This window comes from Nothoprocta perdicaria, unplaced genomic scaffold, assembly GCF_003342845.1.
Source record: "Nothoprocta perdicaria isolate Ctin4 unplaced genomic scaffold, notPer1 scaffold_92, whole genome shotgun sequence".
In the NCBI taxonomy this organism is placed as follows: domain Eukaryota; kingdom Metazoa; phylum Chordata; class Aves; order Tinamiformes; family Tinamidae; genus Nothoprocta; species Nothoprocta perdicaria.
The window spans coordinates 1522067-1543349 of NW_020456221.1; positions in this window are offsets into that span (position 1 = coordinate 1522067).

Here is a 21283-nt window from a genome sequence, read left to right on the forward strand (position 1 = left end):
ATAAAACTATTTAAGAAGATTGCCGTGCTATGGCAAAATCCTTACAAAAGGATACCATCCTAAAACAGGAAAAACATGTGCCTCAGTTCTATGCGGACTGCAAGGTAACTGTGGGAGGGTGTGACTGCTCTGGAAGTAGCCTCCTTGTGCTTCGAAATGTGCAGGCTGGAAGGACCCTGGTACCCTAAAATGTTGACAAATGTTCGTGCAAAACTTAACACTAATTTCTATTTTCTGTGACTGCAACGAAGTCAAGTGGTGTTTAATGCTCCAAAGTAATTTTGAAGAAGCTGTTGGAGAATTACTAGACAGGGATATGGTTTGTTTTGTACTGTTGAGATCTCTTGGCTTGGAGTGTGGAAGCGGCTGCGGAACCCTCCGTGAGGGCAGAGTGAAAAGTCTCTATTTGGTTTTACCTAACTCTGTATTTGCGTTCTGCTCTGTCACTGGGACTTCCTGTGCAGGGCTAGCTTCATGTATGGAAATACTTCACGTAAAAAAGGAACTGCAGTAACTTAGCTTTAACAGTGATGTACAAAAAGGAAAAACAATCATCTTTCTCTGCTCTTACTTTCTCTAGACTCCAAATGCAGATTACATTAAAGTATGTTTTGGAGAACACTTGTCTGAGTCCATATATCTGTTTTATTTAGGCTCACTGTAATGCTGGTTGGTTAAACCTCTCTGAGTTTGAGTAGTTAAGTGTGAAGGCTGCAGCTTTAGACTGGCTCTTCAGTAATAATCACATTTTAATCAAAACATGGCATTTCTTAATTGTGGAATGGGGATTCGCTGCTTCTCTATTGAATTCTACTGTAATGGGCAATAGTAAGGAAACTGAGGGAAAAAGGGATGAGTGTTTTTGCAGTTTCTGAGAATGCAGTTAGCAACACTATTAAGTCTGTTCAAAATGCAGCAGTTTGTTTATAGCATAAGCAAAAGTAATTAGCAAGACCTTGCAATAAGTGAGCAACAGACACTTTTCCAAGAAAGTTGCGCAAATTAATTTTCTTCTCAAAGCTTTTGAAATCTCCTCCCTATTGCTTCCATAATTAAAAAAAAAGAGAAATACAGTACTCCAAAGGTGAGACAAAAATTATGAGATTTTTTTTTCCAGAATGGGACACCTTGAAGGAAGTTGCTATTATAATTTTGAGAGAACTCCATAGTTAGGCTCAGCAGTCATAGCACTACGCTTAAAAGGCAGCGTGCAGTTCATTTCAGAGCACCATTTGGGTTTAGGCCTCATTGGTAACGTGTTGAGGAGGTGCCAAATGAGGAAAACTCATCTTGTGCTGTCAAAGTGAGCTAATCAGTGCTTCCTCACTGGCTTAACGAATCAAACACAGATTTTTCTTAATTAGGAAGTGAAGAACGGGAGAGAATGATTTGGCTCCTTCTCCTTTTCTCCGCGGTGGCTGATGGTGGTGGTTGTTCGGTCCAGAGCTGTGCCTAGCTCCGCAGCCTGTGCCCGTGCACAAAGCTGCTGACAGAGTGAACACAGAGCACAACCCGGGGCAGCAGCAGCCCGTGAAGAGGGCGAAGAGGGGCCCGTGGTGCCGCACGTTACCCCAGCTTGCCCCACAGCGTGGTTCTTCTCATCGGGTTTCCCAATGCACACCAGGAAGGGGAGGCAGTGACAAGCCAGGCCTCATCACTGGCCTTGGGAGCAATAGGAGCGAGCAAGGAGCTTGGGAAGAGGTGGGAGCTGCAGGGCTGGTGCCGCAGAAGCAGCGGCCGCCTGCGGATGGCTCCGGCTTCCTGCCAGGCTGTGGGAAGCGGGAGCTGCAGGCCAAGGTCCAGGACAGCTCCGTAACCCTGCCTGGCAGAGGAGCGTTTTTGAAATGCACCTCCCAAGTGTCCAGCTTGCTGTGCAGCCCCTGGCCTGTATTCCCTTGGAATGGTCCTAAAGCACAGGATGTGCTCCAAAAGTTCAGAGGCATGTAGGCTCCCCTTGGAATGGCCCTAAAGCATAGGATGTGCTCCAGAAGTTCAGAGACGTGTAGGCTCTGACCAGTGCCATGCTGTAAATGGTTCTGAACTAAAGCTGTTCTTCCCCTCCTGCTGCCGCTTCCATCCCAACCTCCCTAAATCCACGTACATTACAGACATTTGGTCCTTGGCCCTGTGTCCTTCAGATTGGCTTTTCAGTAATACAGATGTATGAGTAGTTTTCTGTGTCTCCTCCATTAAATGTAAGTTGGCACCTACTCTGCTTTAATTTCATTTGTACGTGGTTACTCTCTGCAGAGTAACACCAAGTAATCCAAGGTACACTTTGGAAAACTAGAATGAGATACTGTGGCTGGATGCTGAGGTGGATCTGCCCTGTCATTAGGTGTTGGGAATGTGTCAGCCGTGCTGTACGTGTCGTTGATGCTCCCTCCTGACAGGGCAATGGACCTTGGCAGAAGATGCTGCCAATCTGATAGAGAAAGAGTAGCAACGTTTTGCAAAGGCAGAAGCCAAGGCATGGAGCGGGTGCCCTCCCAAAGGGAGCATGGGAAGCTTTGCCACAGCGCGAGGCACCGTGCAGGCCGGCTGCCTCCTGGGAGTGAGGCTCAGCTCAAGGTGTAACCTGACATGAGGGATTTCATACAGAGACTGCCCTTGAAAAACCTTAGTTGTTTCTTCTGTTTCCTTTCTTAAGGCAGAGAGGCTGCTGTCACTGAACAGTCTTACCGTGCGTGTTAGTCCTTCCTGTCCCTCAGTACACAGTCCCACAGTGTGAACACGCTGGGCCAGTTTAGTAAGGTCAGCAGAAGGAAAGCAGCCTTGAAGACGAACGTGCCCGCAGCTTCTTGAGGACAGCAGGCTGCAGCCCCTAATACCACTGCGGGAAAGGACTCCACACCAGCTTGGCTCCTGTTAGGCCTGAGGGAATCCATACAGAAATTAAAATACCCACAACCAGGGAAGAAGCCTTGATTGCAGCCCATGCTTTATTAGACACCAGACAACCCTGGCAGCAGTCAGGCCCTGTAGCATGTTCATTACAGAGTGTTTCTTTCATACAGCCGCTGCCCTCTGCTCCTCAAGGTTGTTGGACCTGTTTCTTTCTCTCTGTGTTCTCCTTCTCCTCTCTTTGCTGTCCCGATTGCTCCCAGGTGTTTCCCATTCCCACTTGTCCTCTGCCACAGCTCTGGCTGACTCAAGCTCATTGAAATGGGAACTGTTGGGAAGGTTTCGTGCTTGCCATGCCTGAAGCAGCCTGTGCTGGGAAGAAAAGCGGGGTTTGCCTTGTGAGCCCACCCCTCGTCTGCGTAGCCTTCCAACAAGGTAAGGAGCTTGTGTTGCTGCTTGGCCTTTGGTCTTCCCTCGTTCTGCACCATGCACTTCAGGTGCGGCTGTGCCAGAGCGCTGTGGTGGGTTTTGGTGGCGGGATAAGCTGCTACAGGTCTATAAGAAAATCTCATCACGGAATCAGTAGTGCTAAGCTCATGCAGAAGGTCCTCATGCAGAGGGTCCATTAAAGCCTTGCCCTTATTTAAGCACCTACTTGTAGGCTTTGCCTCTTTCAGACATGCCAATTTTTTTTACAATTTGTGATTTCTGAAAATCTTCCTTAAAAGCATGTCCCTTTCTCAGCATCTTTCAAGTCTCATTAGCTGATCTGCTACGTTGCTCTTTTGTGACCCTGTTTTGCCCTTCTGTGGTGCGGAAGTATGTGCTAATATTAGGAATGTGACATTTCATATGTTTCCTCTTGAGACATGACACTAAAAAGGTGGGAAGTTTATTAAAATTGCCCTTTCTTCCCGCCTCTGCCTTGCCACTTGTAGGGCAAGGATTCCCTGCCTCAAGGTAGTTTCTAGCAACTTTACCAGTACCTTGAACTGCTTTAAGAGAGGTAATTATGAAAACCTGAAAGTGACTATTAAAGAAGCACGGTTTCATAACCCCTCACAAAACAGGGTGCTACTTTCTTAGACCTGAAAGGAGGAAATAGGGGGAAGGTGGGTGTAGTGGTGGGGAGCAAAGCTAGGGCTGCTGCAGGCAGAGCCTGGGCCGAGGGGCTGCTCGAGGGGGCCGCCTTGGTCCCGCGTGAGCTCTGGCCCTGCTCCAGTCTCGCTGCTGACCTGAGCGTGGCCGGCTCGTGGCATCCACACTGGCTCGGTGAGATAGCCCTGAACTGCACAGACCTGGCCCAGCTGAGCCCCAGCCAGCATCCACGATGAAACTCGAGGGTTTTCTGGACATAGGTGTTATGGATGTGAGCTGGGGGGCTGCCCCACGTCCCTTGTAGCCCCCCAGCCCTGCTTCACCTCGCCTTCTGCAGGGTGATGCTGGCTGATCCCGGCAGAAAACAGCCCCGTGCGCTGCAACAGGAGCAGGCGGCTGCTGTGGAGCCAGGGGGATTCACCCAGTCGGGCTAGGCCTGCCTGGGCCAGCGGGAAGAGCTTAGCAGATGCTTCAATGGGGAAATAAGTTAAATCCTCACGGTGCTGGAGGCAAAAGGCAGGACGAGGCAGCTGCTGCAGATGGAGCATCAGTGTTTGCTTGCATGTCGCAAACTCCCAGCTGGAAAAGAGATGTGAAATATCACCTCAATAACCTTAGCAAACTTTGACCCCAGAAAGGCAAACAAGCTGCGCTGGCAGTGAAGAGTTTATGTATTGTTAGCAAAGCCACGAGGCTGAGAATTCCCAACATCTCTGTTGTGCATGAAGCTAAGTGGCTGAAATAGCTTCTATAAAGCCAATAGAAGAGGCCTCCAAGCGCAAACTTTGCACCTCCTCAGTAGGCCTGGAAGTCAAATCCTCAGCAGTCTGCTTGGATACAGGAGCACTCCCAAAGCGAGGAAGGGCTCCAGCAGCGGCAGAGACAAAACCCTCCTAGGCAGCAGGCACCAGGATGTCCAGAAACCCAGGAGGGGCTGAACGCATCCTTATTCACAGAATAAGTTCAGAAAGTGGAAGGAATGTCGGGAAATTTCTTTGGACAACTGGAACGGGCCATTTCCTTTTTTTAGGTAAAAATGAAGTGCAGACCTCTGGCAGGAAAAGGTTAAGTGATGCTGTCCAGCTCCTCTGCTGCCTCCAGTTTGAACAACTGCAGAGTTGCCTCCTGTTGTGAGTGAGGAAGCCCTGTCTTGGAGCCTTTTTGGGCCTCTTTTGCTCCAGTGGCCAAGTGCTGGGAACGGGGCCGTCGTCATTCAAGCTAGGGCGGTGGTGCACTTTAAAATAGAGGTGTGGGGGGGTTATTAATCAAGGACACCACAAGGACTTAACTATTCTATTGCATATTTGGATAAAAGGACATATTTTTTTTTTCTAATTTGGCATGATTATTAAAGTATGCAATGAACCACTGGAGAAGACTCCAGACTTACCCTTGGTTCTTTTCCCTGCATGTATCTCTTAAATGAAATCCGGCAGCTCTGTGTGGATGTTGCCATGCTGCTCTCTGTGTGGAAAGAGGCAGAAAAATATTCCAGTATTGGCAAAGATGTGACCTTTTGGAGAGGAACAATTACAGATCCATGTTCTGCAAATTGAGCTTCCTGTGCCTCCCCCGTGGAATAACTATGTAAGATAGAATTGAGACAAAATGACTTTGTCATTTTAGCTAAAAAGGAACATTATATTTGCAAGTGGAAGTGTGGTTAGCGTAAAAACTTCCCTTGCAAAACAACTCAACTAATTGAGCACTTTTCTAATCTTCGCTTCTGTGAAAAGTTAGATACCAACTTGCTTTGCCTCTAGTGACTGAGAAAGTTCAAAGCACGGTAATTCTCCATCCTGCCTGATGAGGATGTGGCTTAGTGGGCACCTCAGTCTGCAACCGTATTACTAAAATATGTCACTGGATCTGCAGTGACATTTTGGATTGCAGCATGTGCACTGCTAAGAGATGGCCCATAGAAAAGGGGAAATTACAGGTATGAATATTAACCGTAGGAAGGAACTGAGACAGCAGCTTGCAGAACTAACATATTTCCATTTTGCTAGGTCCCTAATTTTAGACCTGTGTTTTATGAAGTTACAAGAAGACGTTAACGCTTGTGCCTGTGACAAGAGCATTTGTAAGTGAACTCATGGTGAACCAGGGATCTCGTGTATGCAGACAGCCTCAAGCTTTGGCATTCAGAAGTGAGTTGTTTCCCAATCTTTTCACAAGGATGGCAGTGAAAACTCACAATAATAGGGCAAAGTTATTGATTATTGAAAATTCAGCAAAAGCTTCTAGGAAAAGCAAAGAAACATCAGGTTTATTAATACAGATATATTGGCTTCCAATAGCTAGAGTTAGGGAAGTGCCAGCACTCTCTCCTGCCTGTGCCCAGGGCACCACGAAGCAGTTTCCTCCCTTTGGAGCGCTCCCGTCCGTGACTCCTTGTTTGCACAGCTGCAGCTCAGCGGTGAGGGGCTCCTCAGCTCGCACAGTCCTGGGCTGCGTCCTGCTTCCCTGCTGCAGAAATCACTCATTCACCTGTGGCCCTGCCAGAAAATATTGCTGTTTAACTGTCCTTTGTAGTCAAGACCATTTTCTGGAGGAAAGACTTCTTTGTACTTGCTGATGCAAGGAAGTTTAGTGCCATCAAAATGCGCATACAAATGTATACTGGGAGTCTGCTGGGACTACCTGTGTCCTCTAGGAATCCCAGGTATTTCTTCATGTTTCAGAGTACTTTGCAATCGATCCTGCTTGATGCTGCCAAGTAGAGCACAGATAACCTAGGAGATTGTAAGGGCTTAGTTAAATTGGCTGTGGGCGGACGGAGGGAGAAAGGGGAGGCTGTGAGGAATGCTTCTGTCTTCCATCTTAGGGCTTCATAAATCAGGGAGCACTGCTCCAAGAGTCTGGCAAAGCACCCCTGGAAAGTTCAGAAATATCTGCCATTTAGAGGGCAGGAACTGCTGAGCTGCTTTTATTTTATTTTATTTTATTTTATTTTATTTTATTTTATTTTATTTTATTTTATTTTATTTTATTTTATTTTATTTTATTTTATTTTATTTTATTTTATTTTATATATACACCCTTGCCGCTTGTGTATGGGAAGGATGGTGCCCAGGCTGCAAAACAGGAGGTCTGCAACAGCAACATTTCCAAGAAAGGCTGCTTCCCTTCCTAGCTCGCGTGCTTGCCAGCCCTGAAGGATGTTCCTGTAAAGCATGCAGGGGTCCATGCCTTTGGAGTCCCCTGCTTCCCTCTGGTTCTTGCGGGGATTTTGATGCTAAAGGCAGCATTAGGTTATGAATGGGCATAATCACTTTTCATCAAGCGACAGTACGTTCGAACAGGATCCAGTCCTTGCTGTATGAAGCATCATGCCCAGTGCCATGCAGAGGGAGCGCTGCGAGGCCGCGGGTGCATCAGAGTGTTTAATGGTACAAGATCCAGGCTGTCACAGATTGCCAAGAGCTTCTGATTATGCTAGCTGCAGTTACGTTTTCAAGTCCTCCAAAACCTCTTAAAAAGTGTTTGCAGCGTGACTGTTTTAAACTTGCTGTGGCAGATTGCCATTTTTTGACAGTTTCATTCCTGTTACACTGCTGGAGACTGATCAGAGTGGTGTGGAAACAGTGTGATTTATTGCAGCAGACCCAACCATTGCTTGGAGCAGCATTATGACCAATATCACAATTCTGCTCGGTTTCCTCACATAGGTAGCTCCATTGCTGTCAAGGAGGCTGGAAGTAGCGTTGTATGCACGTGTTGGAGGACCTGAGTCTTGAGCACGTCTTAAGCACATGTGAGATGCTCAATGTTTGCTGTCTATTGGTCAGACTTTTGCCGGGTCCTTGGATAATCCAGGCTGGGAAGGACCTCGGGAGGTCTCTAGCCCAGCCTCCAGCTGGAAGCAGAGCCAGCTGTGAAGTGAGACCGGGTTGCCTCGGGGCTTCACCCAGCCGGGTCTGGAAAATCTCAGTGGTATGTTTCCTCTATGGAATCAACGGAATACTGAGTATTTGGAGAGATGAAGAGATGTCTCATTTCTGCTTTTGCCAAAGTCAACGTGTTGCCCCTGCTTTTTGTCTTGGCTGGCTCAGTGCACCAGCACGTCTGGAGAGTGACTCCCAGGAACAAAACTCCTGCAAATCCTATGCATTGCTTGAGCTGTGGTTTTTTTTTTATTTTATTTTAAAATTCAATGGATCAGCAAACTGCAGGTTTCTTTCCTCAGCATTTTCTGGCTCTCCACGGTTCTCCTGTTTCTCTCTGGTGCTTCCTTGTCTCCAATTACACGTCAGCTAGCACATGCAGTCCAAATCCCCTTTTCTCTCACCTCTCCAATCCCATGCTTCTCCTTCCAGCACCGTCAAGTCTCTCTGAGAAGCTTCTGCATGCAGATAGATTTGTGTGTATATAATTATGCGGAGGAGTGAAGTCAAAGGGAAAATATGATGACAAAGTGAAACAATTAAAAATTTAGCAAGGACTGCCGCAGTCTCGCTCGGCATTCCCATGTGTGCCGGGCTGATGGTGCTGCTGATGGCTACGCACTCCAGCTGTTCGTTTGGCGAAGCCTTTGCCCTGTCCACGGGGCAGGAGGTGACGCTGGCCACGAGTCAGGGCTGTGTGCTGAGGGAGGCTGTTGCTTGCCGGTTGTGCGCTGCGGGGGGCTGTTGCTTGCCGGTTGCAGGAGAGCTCTGTGCCACCCGGGCCGCCCCACGGAGGCAGGAAGCGCCGCAGCAGAGCCCGGCTTTTCAGGCACCGCAGCAGAGCCCGGCTTTTCGGGCATCGCAGAGCCTGGTGTTTGCGTTTTGGGAGACCCGATGCCGGCTGCGAGAGCGGGGCCGGCTCTGCAGCGGGTGTGTGCGGTGCCCCCCGCCGAGGCCCTCCTTGGTGGCCGCTGTGTTGGGTATTTCCCCCTGCCTGGGTGTAGTACCTGGAGTCGGAGCTGCCAAACGCTCTGTCTTCTCAGCTGTAGCTAAGTCAACGTGGAAGCCTTGCCTCAATGTATGAGGAAATGTGGAAACGCTGCTTCCCGCTCTTGGCGCAGGAGCGAAGAAGGGAAATGGGGTTCTTTGAGCTCCAAACACCTAGAACTAAAGAACGAGGAGGCTTGGCTTGATTAAGACAGCCCCACTGTGAAGATATCTCAGACTTCAAAGTGCACAGAAAGCTGACGTCTCGCACGGTAACCACGCTGGGAGGACTCGGCTGAGTTTCGTGAGGTCCTTATGATGGGAGCCCTGCCGGGGCGCTCGCGAGGAAGCGGGTGTGGGCGCCAGTGGCGGGAAGCGCCCTGGAGCTGTGGGAGCCCCGAGGGATATTCACCTCGTTCCTAGGGCGGCAGCCGCCCGGCTGCCTCCCAGCGCTGCTTTTAGGCCTGTGGGAGATGCAGGCGATACCCAGCCTGTCCCGGGGGCAGAAATCCCAAACGGGTGCCCAAAATCCCAGAAATCCCAGAAATCCCAGAAATCCCAGGGGTGCTGGCGAAGTGCTTGGGCCGCGGGAGAGGCCGCGCTCCGGATACTGGACACTCTGAATGCTGCCACCACAACCCTGTTTTTGTGAAGCGACCCTGAGAGGGGAAGGGAAAGGAAGGGAAGGGAAGGGAAGGGGACGTCCCCTCTCGGCAGTGCCGGCTGCGGGATCGGCCGCGGTGACTCACCGCGCCACGAGTGAGCACTGTGTGTAGCACACAGGAGATCGGTGTTCCTGGAAGCCCCTCGTCACACATGTGTGGTTTGAGCATAAGAGTGACTCCCGGTTAAGCAACGCTAGAGAAGGGATTTTTTTTTTTTTTTTTTTTTGGAGAAGATTGGAGGTAAACGGGCTGAATGAGACAATTGGAGAGTAGCAAGGGGATAGTGCAAGTGGGTGTCATGCTTTGATTTTGCTTCCTCATTGCTCATGTGAAACCCGATTAGGGGAAGCAAAACCATGTTGGCTGTGAAAAAAATAAGTTTGTGTCAGCTTCTCAGGAGCACTGTGGGAGCCTGCCCTTACCTCTGCTGAAATGAGGACTGAGAAAATATTCTCAGATGAGAAAAGCAGGAGGTCAGAGCAAGTGTACGATTCACAAATTCTCAGGCTTTTTTGCAGCCTGGGAGTGGAAACTGAGCGCGGCCTGGCCCTAGATGTGTGAGTGAGGAGGAGGAGGGAGGCAGAACCTCGCAGCCAGGCCCCGGGCAGCGCTGGGGACGTGGTGGCCGGTGGCGTGGGGCCCATCCCGCGGCGGCGAGCTCGGCAGCGCTGTGACGTGCAGCGCGCAGGACGTGGGACGGGGCGGCAGCAGCGATGCTGCCTCGAGCCGGGGCAGGCGCCTCTGTGCGGAGGGGCAGCGTGAGCGGTGCTGAGGCTGGCGGGGCAGCGACGGCGGCTTCATTTCCAAGGAACACTTCTTTCAAAAGGGATTAAAGACAGATATTAATTTGACCTGACGCAGCAGTTTCACAAGAGGGCTCTGGAAGATGACCTCGGGGTGGATCACTGTTGGTCTTGCATCTCTGTGTTTACTGCAATTCCATATAAGAGCATTTCTTAAAGTATGTTTTTCATAGCTCATCCCACGTGCCAGCAGCACAAACCCTGCTTGGTGGGAAGAACCAGTGTTAGTGGGACAGTATAAAGGACCAAAGAGCAGCTTAAATGGCTTCTGACTCTGATGAAGGCAGTTCTGTGATGGTATTTCTTGCCCCCACCTTCCATGAGGCAGTTTTGCCGCCTCTCTGCTTTATACATCTACGTGTTTGCTAATGCCAAGTACCTCATGCTGCCAGCAGCCCGCTCAGCTCTCATCTCCGCAGGTCATACTGCGGTTCGCGTGCTGACCCGTCGCCCAGCTGGGCCCACACTAACAAAACCCTTGAGAGGAGCGTAGCGCGGGGAGCTGCCGCGGATGCAGAGCGGCGCTTCCTGGCTGGTTTCTCGAGCCCGTGTGGGCAGGGAAGGCTTCGCTGCCGTGGCGCTGGGAGCGAGCGGGACACCGGCAGCTCGCGCGGCCCACGGCCCCGCGCGGCCCTCGGCAGCCCGAGGCGGCCCGCGCGCGGAACGCGCTCGCTCCCACGCTCTCTGCTGCCCGGGTCTGGCACGCAGAGGCCAAGCAGCCAAAATGGCATTCTCTGCCCTTCCCTGAGTTTTTGGAGAGATGCCTGCTCCAAGGGAATTGGGGTTTTTTTTGTTGTTTCTTTTTTTGGTTTTTTTTGGGGTGAGTGAAAGGGGAAGGAGGGACAGAGGGAAGAGAAGGAATCGCTTGGGGAGGTTGGGGATTGCTAAACCACCGAAATTCTGGTACACAAGGAGGACAGTAGCTTTTCAAATTAATTTCATTTTATTCTTTAATGACAAACTGAGGCTAAAGCAAGCAAACATTATGAAAGCAATTCTGCTCTTCTGGCCTTTGGAAGTGAGGCCGCTGCCTTAGAAGGGGTGTTTGGTTTGGGGGCGAGAAGGACAGGGCTGCCCCGCTGCTCAGGTGACCTGCAGTGAGCGTGAGGGAGCCCAGCACGGTCTGCAGCGGCCGCTGATGAAGGCTGCTCATCCTCCTCACCGTGCTCGGGCGCCCTCGCACGAGGGCCGTGACCCGAGAACTGCTGGTTCGGTGCCACACTGAACCCTGGTGAGATGAAACCACTCGCGCTCAACAAATATCATTTACATGTGCTGCCATCCAGAGGGACCTGGACAGACTGGAGGACTGGGCGGCGAGAAACCTCATGAGGTTCAACAGGGGCAAGTGCAGGGTCCTGCACTTGGGGAGGAATAACCCTGGACACCAGTACAGATTAGGAGTGGACCTGCTGGAGAGCAGCCCTGCAGAGAGGGACCTGGGTGTCATGGTGGACGACAAGTTGACCATGAGGCAGCAGTGTGCCCTGGTGGCCAAGAAGGCCAACGGGATCCTGGGGTGCATTAAGAAGAGCGTCTCTAGCAGGTCGAGGAAAGTGATCATCCCCCTCTACTCAGCCCTGGTGAGGCCACATCTGGAGTACTGCGTCCAGTTCTGGGCTCCCCAGTACAAGAGGGATGTGGAGCTGCTGGAGAGAGTCCAGTGCAGGGCTACGAGGATGATCAGGGGCCTGGAACATCTGCCCTATGAGCAAAGGCTGAGAGAGCTGGGTCTGTTCAGCCTGGAGAAGAGRAGGCTGAGGGGGGACCTGATCAGYGTSTATAAATACCTCAAGGGAGGCAGTGAGGAGGAGGGGGGCRGCCTCTTTTCAGTGGTGGVCAGBGATAGGACTAGAGGAAATGGCTTCAARCTGAAGCATCGGAAGTTCCACAGGAACTTAAGGAAGCATTTCTTCACTGTGAGGGTGACAAAGCACTGGAACAGGCTGCCCAGAGAGGTTGTGGAGTCTCCTTCTTTGGAGATCTTTAAAATCCACTTGGATGCAGCCCTGTGCCACGTGCTCTAGGTGACCCTGCGTGAGCAGGGGGCTTGGACTCGATGACCTCTGAGGTCCCTTCCAACCTTCGGCATTCTATGATTCTGTGATTCTACATTTGCAGTTATGTTTACTGAGATACCCAGGAGGCAGATTCTTACTTCTCTTACTAGCACCAGGATCCACTGACTTCTAATAAATTACACAAGTCAGTTATTTTGAAATGCATCGGCTTATTTCCAGTGTCTCAGTTTATGTGCCCTCTGTTTGGGAAAGCAGAGCTCCTGGAGGAAGGCAGCAAAACAGAGGGTGAAAACAGCTGTGCAAACAGCCCCTCAGGTGTGTTGGGAAGCAGAGGATCCCTGAGCACAAGGAACTGAGCTGGTGCCTTGCAAAAATTCCTTAAATGTACTAGTGGGTAAAAATCTTCCAGGGCTTGCTTTGCTTACTCTTAATGTTATTTTTGTTTGTTTAACAGTATTGAGTACTTAGTGATACCCATCATCAGATTCTTCACAAGCAGAAATAGAAGAGCAGGCTTTGAAACAAACAGGTCCAATGTGAGTGTATTAATTGCAGAAGGGACTGGAATAACATTAGGCTCATGTATAACTTTAAGCTTCATGCAGTTCTTTCTAGATTATTTCTTGCAAATACATCTGCTTTTCTCTACTAGAAGTGTGTGGATGTTCTTGCAGGAAACAGTGCTGTGAAGCAGATGAGAAAACACTTGACTGGCTTAGCTCATGGAAGCTTTTCTTTAAAGGAAAACAAAAAGCCCACACCACTGATGTGCCATACAATATTTGCTAAGCCTAGTGGTGGAGCAAGGGTTGGTGCTCATGACGTTACGAGGGCTCAGGAGCAGATCCGTGGGAGCCACGTGGCTTTGGGAGCTCATCCGGAGGCACCGTCACCTCTCTGTAGCCCATGGGGCACTTTATGGGGCAAGGGGCACCTAGACCAAAGAGAACGAGAATAATCAGCCACTGCTGACCTGCCTCCTTATGCTTCTGCTGCAGGACGGTGCCCTGTGCAGAGCGGGACGGGATGGGATCGGCCGCTCCTGCCCAGAGGCTGGCAAGTGCCGTCATCCCTATGGAAATACATTAATATGGCTCTGGCCATCAGATGCTGGGCATTTTAAATGCTTCTGCTGTTGGTGGGGTGGAAATCCTGGTGCTGCTCTGGTGCAATGTGCGTGCCTGGGTACTAGAGAAAGGGAAGCTAAGAGTAAAATAGAAAGCAATGATGTGTATTTGGGGACAGCGCTTAGCTGTGGGTTCTGGTTCATCTGCAGCTCTGTAATGCAGAGGATTTTCCACTTACAGATTCACTTATAATGAGCTCAATTCATTTTCTGAAAGTAATTCCCTAGAATGCTTCTTTATTAATTTGTAGCTTAAGTGGGTAGAGCAGTATGACGTAAAACCTTTCCTGAAGCATTATTTAAACTTTCATCAAGTTTAGATCTGACAGAAACTAGAGTTCTTGCTTTTCAGGTTGAAATTTTCCACTCTGACTTCGTGTAGAAATGAGTAGCATGGAACTGTTTCAACGCAGAAGAGAGTGGCCTTGGTAGCAGCAGTCTTGATTTTGGACCAGGTACAGAAATCAACCAATCTATAAAAGGACCTGAAAATTTTCCAGGGCATGTTCTTACACTTCTTGTAGCAAAGCTGTTGAATACAGTTGTAATAAGAAGGGACAAGAGCAGCCTGGCATACAGAATTGGGAAGTACAAGACATCTGTGTTATCTTTTGTATATTAATTTGTTAGCACCTTGCTTAAAACCAAACAAAAGCCCTCAAAAGGACATTTAGTTGGAATTAATATTTTCTCTATTTAATAGCAACTGGTGGTGAAGCAAGAATATTACCTCAAGCTAAATTAAACTGTTTGCCTTTGCAGGCTTTGGAATGAACAAAGTACATTGACTCTGAGGGCAATTGGAAGGTATTTGTATAAATGCATCAGTTCTGCACAGAAAACTGTATCTATTCCAGAGGATGGAAAAGTCCAGGAAGAAATATACGCCCTTTGCCACCAGCATCCCCAGCAGTGGCGGTCCCTGCACAGTGGCTTTGGTGGAGCTCTGCCCTTCTCCTCTAAGCAGAGGCCACTGAATGCCCCAGAATGGGCTTCCCCCGCTCTGTGCTGCTTCTGTGAAAGCAAGATGAGGAAAATCCCTCTGTGTTTTCTCTCTGGGCCAGCACAACTTTGTCCTGTCACGGCTTAGGGAAAAGAACTTGGGGCTCTCTGAGATGGCTCTGAAAGGTGCCAATAACACCTGATCTGATAGAGAGGCCCAGGAGGGGCCGCTTGCTTTGGTGCTGTTACTCCTCTCCTTGGAACGGCCGGTCACGTAGCACCCGAGCACAGCGTCCCTTGCAGAGTGCCCCTTCGGTCCCTTTCCTGCTCTTACCGCCTTCACCAGCTCACTGCATGGAGCCTCCCCCTGTATTGGTCTGGTGGCTCAAGAGATGTCTGGAAAAGTTGCCTTCTGGGAAGCTGTTCTGCTCTGAACCAGTCTGCTCGGCTCAGCAGTTATCTCCCTGGCTTTCAGTACACGGGTGCTGCACTTCTGGAGACTGCCAAGGTCTCCGAAGGAGGGACACAGGGATGGTGTGTATGTTTGGGGAGTTTCCTTTCTTGCTTGGTCTATACAAGTGGTGGTTACGCTGGGGTTTATGTGCTGATGTGTTGGTTTTATGTTGCAGGCAGAGCAGGAAGTTGCACCAATTGCTCTGACAGATTTCTCTAGCTCTGAGAGGGCTCCAGAAGCCTGAGAGCAAAGACAAGTCACCATTCTGTGCAGAGCGACATCAAGGGTGCTTGAATACGCAATCTGCTGGCTGCAGATCTGACTGGGAAATCAGAGTCACTTTTAGACAGAAAACTGACAGCTAAGGAGACTGCAAGGTATAACAGGGCTGAAATGGATCTAGTCCTTCCTATGCTCTGCCATGGACTTGGGAGAGAGATCTCAGCTCTTAGCACTTTGTGTTCCAATTTATAAAACAAGATCACCTTTCTTGTTGTTTTTTTTTGGATTTTAAGACCCTTGTGACAGGGTAGCTTGTAGCAGAGCTTTGGGTTTATGTAGAACCTAACGTATGGGCTGAGATCTTCAGTGAAATGTTTAGATCCTGCAGCAGTCCTAACGTGGGAACTGCAGCTTAATGTGGCTGCAGACAAATAAAGAGGTTGGGTTTATATAAAAGGAGGCCAGTAACTAAATTCAGAATGACCTACTTAGACCCAGCTTATTGAGTTACTAGTACTAATGAAATACAACATAAAGAACAATGAGACTATAAAGAGAGAGAATTGCCATGACCCGTGAAGGGTCACCTTCAGTTGTGATATTTTAGAGCAAGTTAGTGGGGAAAGGTTCAGAAATCAAAGTAACTGAAACAGTCAATAAGCCTTCTGCATGGTATTTCAAATCAAAACATCAGAGAATTGTGCCTGCCTTAAAAAAAAAAATCTCAGTAGAAGTGCTGAATGAAAAGTAAGGGATATTAGTCCTAAGACATTTCAGTAAAACACTGTGCTGCATCTTCCATCTTTCGTTTCAAGGTGTCTCTCTCTGCACAACCAAATCCTGAAATACCACTCAAAATTGGGAAGGAGGAGTCCAGGACAAAACAGAGGTTGTTTTTCAGTGTGTTCCCCATTAGTAATGTGCCTAGGGATGATCTGCAGGGTATTTTACTGCATGTCATTTGTTTTCACTGAAGGGCCATGAGTTTTGTGCTGCTGTGATGACAAACACACCAGGATGCAAACAGTTCTTCCTTGGAAGAAAATCAGAATTTGGGTTATGTCCCTGGAAGCACTTCTTGTCCTGCTCTTCACAATATTAAGCTAGGCTACCTGAATTTCCAGGTTTTCTGTTGAAAGTGACAGCTCCAGGGGTGAACTGAGCCTGTGCCTCACAGTGGGGTCCTCGTGCGCATCCTGCATCCCTACGTCTTCACATCCACTGCTCTGCTCAGTCCCTGGCCTCCTATCATTACATATGGCCTCCCAAAGAAACCAAGCAGCAGCATCAAAACAAGTTAAACTATCCCTAATAGTCCTGATGCACCTAGAAGCAAAGGTTTGCAGGTGCCCTTGCTGTCTGTCTCCGCTGTCTTGGTGGTTATCCATAAAAAATTCAGCTTGCTAGGAATAATGCTCAAACCAAAACACAGCCATCTGCTAGCTACGTGCTTTTGCATCTCCTCAGAGATGGTTTTTGCTGAGACAATAACCAGCCACTCTTTTAATGTAAGCCAGCGCTTGGTAGGGCTGCCAGGGGTCACTACAGGGAGTTCTGGTCGCTGCTCCTAGGCTCAAGCATTAAGGGCTGTCAACCTAATGCAGGTCTGGAGCAGCGTGGGGCCAGCATGAGGCAGTTGTAGCTAGTGACCGAGTTGTGTAACCTGTTTGTCAGGCCTGGGGACACAGCTTTGAACTCCACCTTCTGTTTGCTTTTCAGCTGCAGGTCTGAAAGTACAACGATAAGCGGCAGGCGCCACTGCAGCCCTGGGTTTATCATGGGTCAAAAGCAGCTTTGGGCTGTTTTTGCCCCCACAATGGCCCGGGTAGTGCGGAGCAGACCTTCCACCTCGCTGCATGTGGAGAGAAGCACCACGTTGTCCTGCCTCTTGCCAAAGACTTTCTAAGTGATGCTTGCATAGCAGCTCTTACAGAATAGTTTAGAAATGAATATATGGGACACTGGAACTATTTATGATGCTTATTTCAGTACTTCTAACTTGGAGGCAATACATTAGCTGTCTTGTCCCTGTGATGCACCCTCTTCTCAAACAACTGGGTTGCATTTAAGGGAGAGGGTATAAGTGATTCTTCCCTTTTGATTTGTGCTGGATAACATGCTAATTGTGATGCTTATCCTGGAATAAACATTAGTAAATGTTTTCTTTGTTTATGTCAATTTCTGTTACATGAGGCTGTGGGTCTGAAGATAATGATTCACAGGGCTGGTAGGAAAGGTACCTGCCTCCCTTTACAACAGCGGAGCCATGAAGAGACTCGGGGCTGAGCTAAACTTCCCAGCAGCACAGAAATCATGCTACGTTACTGACATGGAAATCTCAAAAGGACTGCAAAGAACAGCTGGCAGCTTCTGCTTTACATTTCCCCTTTCCCTAAATAATTGAAGTGCTTTAATTAAGTTGCAGTCTTGGCTGTGTTTATCACTGGACTTTCACTGAGCCTTTCATCTCAGGGCCCGAGAGCAAATGCTCAGGGCTCCCAGGAGATGCCCTGTCCTCTTCCTGATAGGCAAGGAAGCCGGGAGCACGGGAATGGCCAGCTGGCAATACGATGCAGGAAACTTCTAACGGAGTGAGGAAGGAAGCTGGGGCTCTCCTGGGAACTCCAGCAGCTTCTCTATGAGAGTCGGGCTTGACTGTGGGATACTGTGTGTGCTTTCTATTAGTTCAAAGCAATTTTTACAGGAAAAATAAAGGAGATTTCTAATATTGGAAGTAAGGGCTAAAATATGCATGCGCCCTTTCAAGGGCAAAAATACTTTCCTAAGCTTCTGAAAATGTGCTGCTTGTGTCAGGCAAGGACACTGAGCAGTTCCTTCTGCTCCGTTTAAAAATATCTCATGGTTATAACCAACATAAACATATTGCCAACTCCCTGGATTGCTGGGACACACTCTTGACAGCACAGATAAACTTGTCCTGAATTAAATAAATAAAGGCAAGTTTACCGCTCTGAATGTTCAAATCTTACACTTTTCCCATCCCTTGTGTGGGAATCCTGAAAAGTTTGTTTTGTTTGCTGTTGGAGACCTGCGCAGGGTCCAAGTGTCCCTCCAGGATGGCCGGTAAGGAGAGCACCCAAAGGCGGACGGTGGCAGTCCTTGTGCTGTGGTGCTGAGCTGTCTGCTGCCACGCTGTGTTCCCAACCCCTCAGCTCTTGGACGGCTGCCCCCTTTTGCATCAACTGTTTGTAGCCTCTTGGCTCAATGCTGCTCTGTGTGGGTACACTGTGCAGAAGCCCTTCAACAGCAGGACTGCTCTGTAGTTTTGCAAAGAGCACGTTCCGTGTTTGAATCCTCCCCCAAACAATTAAACCATCTCCAAAGTGATTTTCTAATGCAAAGGAAAAAAAAAACCCCATCCTTTCTGACCTAGAACTTGATTGTACATTAATTTAATAAATTAAAAACAAACCCAACTTTATCCATGACAGGCAGTGAAGCATGCTAAAGCTAGTAACCCATCTAGCTTGCAGAGTACGTGGCTTCTGCAGGATGGGCATGGATTTGTACCTGTGGTAGAATGGGGTGCATCATTTCCTGACTGGCAGGAGCACGCTCACATGCAGGTGGCTGCCAGTGGTTCATATACACATACGGAAGGGTTATTCCTGTCTGTCAGTGCAAGGACTCCTTTTCTTTTTCACTGGTTCCTCTCTGAGGAGTCTATAGAAATTCATAAAATACCAGCTTGAAACCATCTCAAATGTATGCATGCATGAATATAACTACTCAGGATATGAATGTGCACACAAACACATTCAATGCTTTCTCTATAGGAAAGAAAAAGCTTTCTAGCGTTAGTGAAGTCACTGTGTTTACAAAAAGTAAACTTATTTTTTGTATGTAATACCAGCTGTGTTAAGAACTACATCTCAAAAAGGTTGTTTACAGAGCTAGAAACTGGCATAGGGAGCATCTATTTTAGGGAAGAGACTAATTTTCTATGGGGGTGGAGGGGTTGTTGGCAACAAAATAGAAAATAATAGTGCTAGCGAGGTGGGGGTTTGTGCTGTAGCTTCACACAATAGCTTGGCATGAGGCTTTCCATGGCTAGCAGCAGCAAAGGACTTCATGAAAAGAAGTCAGCATGACTGATTTCTTTCACTGTAGCTTTTCTGTTCACAAACTAATTCCTCACAAACAAAAGAGCCGCATGTGCATTGGAGAGGAGAGAGCAAAGGAGGTATAGGAGGATGGAGGAAACAGGCTGGTGTTGTTAAGTTAACATCAAATGTGCTTCCTTTCATATTAATTGGCTTAACAGGTGTCAAAGCCCTAGACAGTCCAAGGGGGACAGTCTCGGTAATAGACTTCATATCTGAGATGATGCAACTTGCTCTACAGCTGCTCTACAGTTACTTAAAACATCTCAATTAAGAGATATTAACAGGCAATTGTGGAGAGCACAGAAACAAAGTAGCGCTCTTGAGCATGAAACCCATGGGCCTAATGGATGTTCCTGGAGCTGGGAGCTGGGATCCAAAGCTCTTGCCTCTATGGCACTCACTCAGTAATGGATACTATGATTAATATTAGTTAGTGTGAAGTTGCTGAGATGCTAACAAGAGGTAATTTAATGATGGGATGATTTAAGCTCCAGCAGCGTGCTCGGTGTGTTGCAACCTGGTGCTGTGGGTCGTGGCTTCAGCAGGGGGATCATGCACCGTGGGCAGGTTTGGACACCGTGTCCTGCGGGATGAGGGACGCAGAGTTTGTGCCCTTGCCACTTGGGAGCCACCACTGCAGGCAGGTGGGATTCGTGTGGCTCCTCCGCAGCACGATGGTGTGAAAACCAGTGGAAATACCCATCTTGCAAAATGCAGCAAAAAGGAGGCTTTTCTGAAGCCTCTGGGCTGCCAAGTTAAGTAAATGAGGACAAACAGCACTGGCTGTTATTTCAGAAAGGCTGGGAAAGTATCTGGAAAATATCATAGAATCACAGAATGATAGAATGCTTGAGGTTGGAAGGGACCTCAGAGCTCATCTAGTCCAACCCCCCTGCACACACAGGGTCACCTAGAGCACGGGGCACAGGGCTGCATCCAAGCGGGTTTTAAAGATCTCCAAAGAAGGAGACTCCACAACCGCCCTGGGCAGCCAGTGCCAGGGCTCTGTCACCCTCACTGTCAAGAAGTGTTTCCTTAAGTTCCTGTGGAACTTTTTGTGCCTCAGCTTGTGGCCGTTTCCTCCAGTCCTATCGCTGGCCACCACTGAAGAGAGGCCGCCCCCTCCTCCTCACTGCCTCCCTTGAGGTATTTATAGACACTGATCAGGTCCCCCCTCAGCCTTCTCTTCTCCAGGCTGAACAGGCCCAGCTCCCTCAGCCTTAATATGTTCACTCTAGGAGCCTAGGGAAACCTCTGGCCAAAGCTGGAGTAAGGTGATCCTTCCCTGGGATTGTGGCTGATTGCTGCGGGTGACATCAGCTCTCTGAAGTTTCTATCGCAGGCATTGAGGTGATGCAGGATGCTGTGGAAAACGCTGTGGATGACAGTTGTTTTAATTCCTGGTACATTGAAGCACAAGGACAGCACAAACATGTCTCTGATATTTGCACCATGCACTAACAGAGTTTGTACTTGACTGTAGGAAGCTCCAAAACAGGATCCTGATCCCTGCTTCCTTCCCACACATGTTTCTGAAGCAATTATACTCTAGGCCTTTGTCTTTCTCTGCTACCCACCTCCACCTTGCATTTCAGACTCTGTTCAGGGCTTTTGTAATCAAAGTTAAAACCACCCTCTGTATCAGGTTCATCCAGGCCAGTGGCTTCCGTGACCCTTGCTAGCAAGTGACTAGCAGTGTAGGAGAAGCTGGAAGTCTCAGTTCTTGTGCAAGGGTGTCAGTAGCACTGCCTCCAGTGCCCAACCCAAGAAGAAGTGGGAGAAACTCAGCTGAACTGGAAGTTTGTGTTTTCTTGTTCTTTTCATTTTTCCCACCCCCCATTTTTTAGGAGCATGAATAAAAAAATAAGACACTTCTAATCTGAAACACCAGTCTTGGGAAACAAGTTTTGTATTGTATTCTGGCGGTCGTCACATACCCCTTGGAAAGGAACAAGACCAAGACCACGTGTGATTTGAGAAATACATTTGCTAGCCCAGGTTGCCTTTGACTTGGACAGCGAGGTTCTGCCTGCCTCCCTGTCCTTGTTTTTGTCCCACATCTGTTCCAGCCAGGCACTGGTGGAGCCAGTTCCCACAGCTCAGCCTG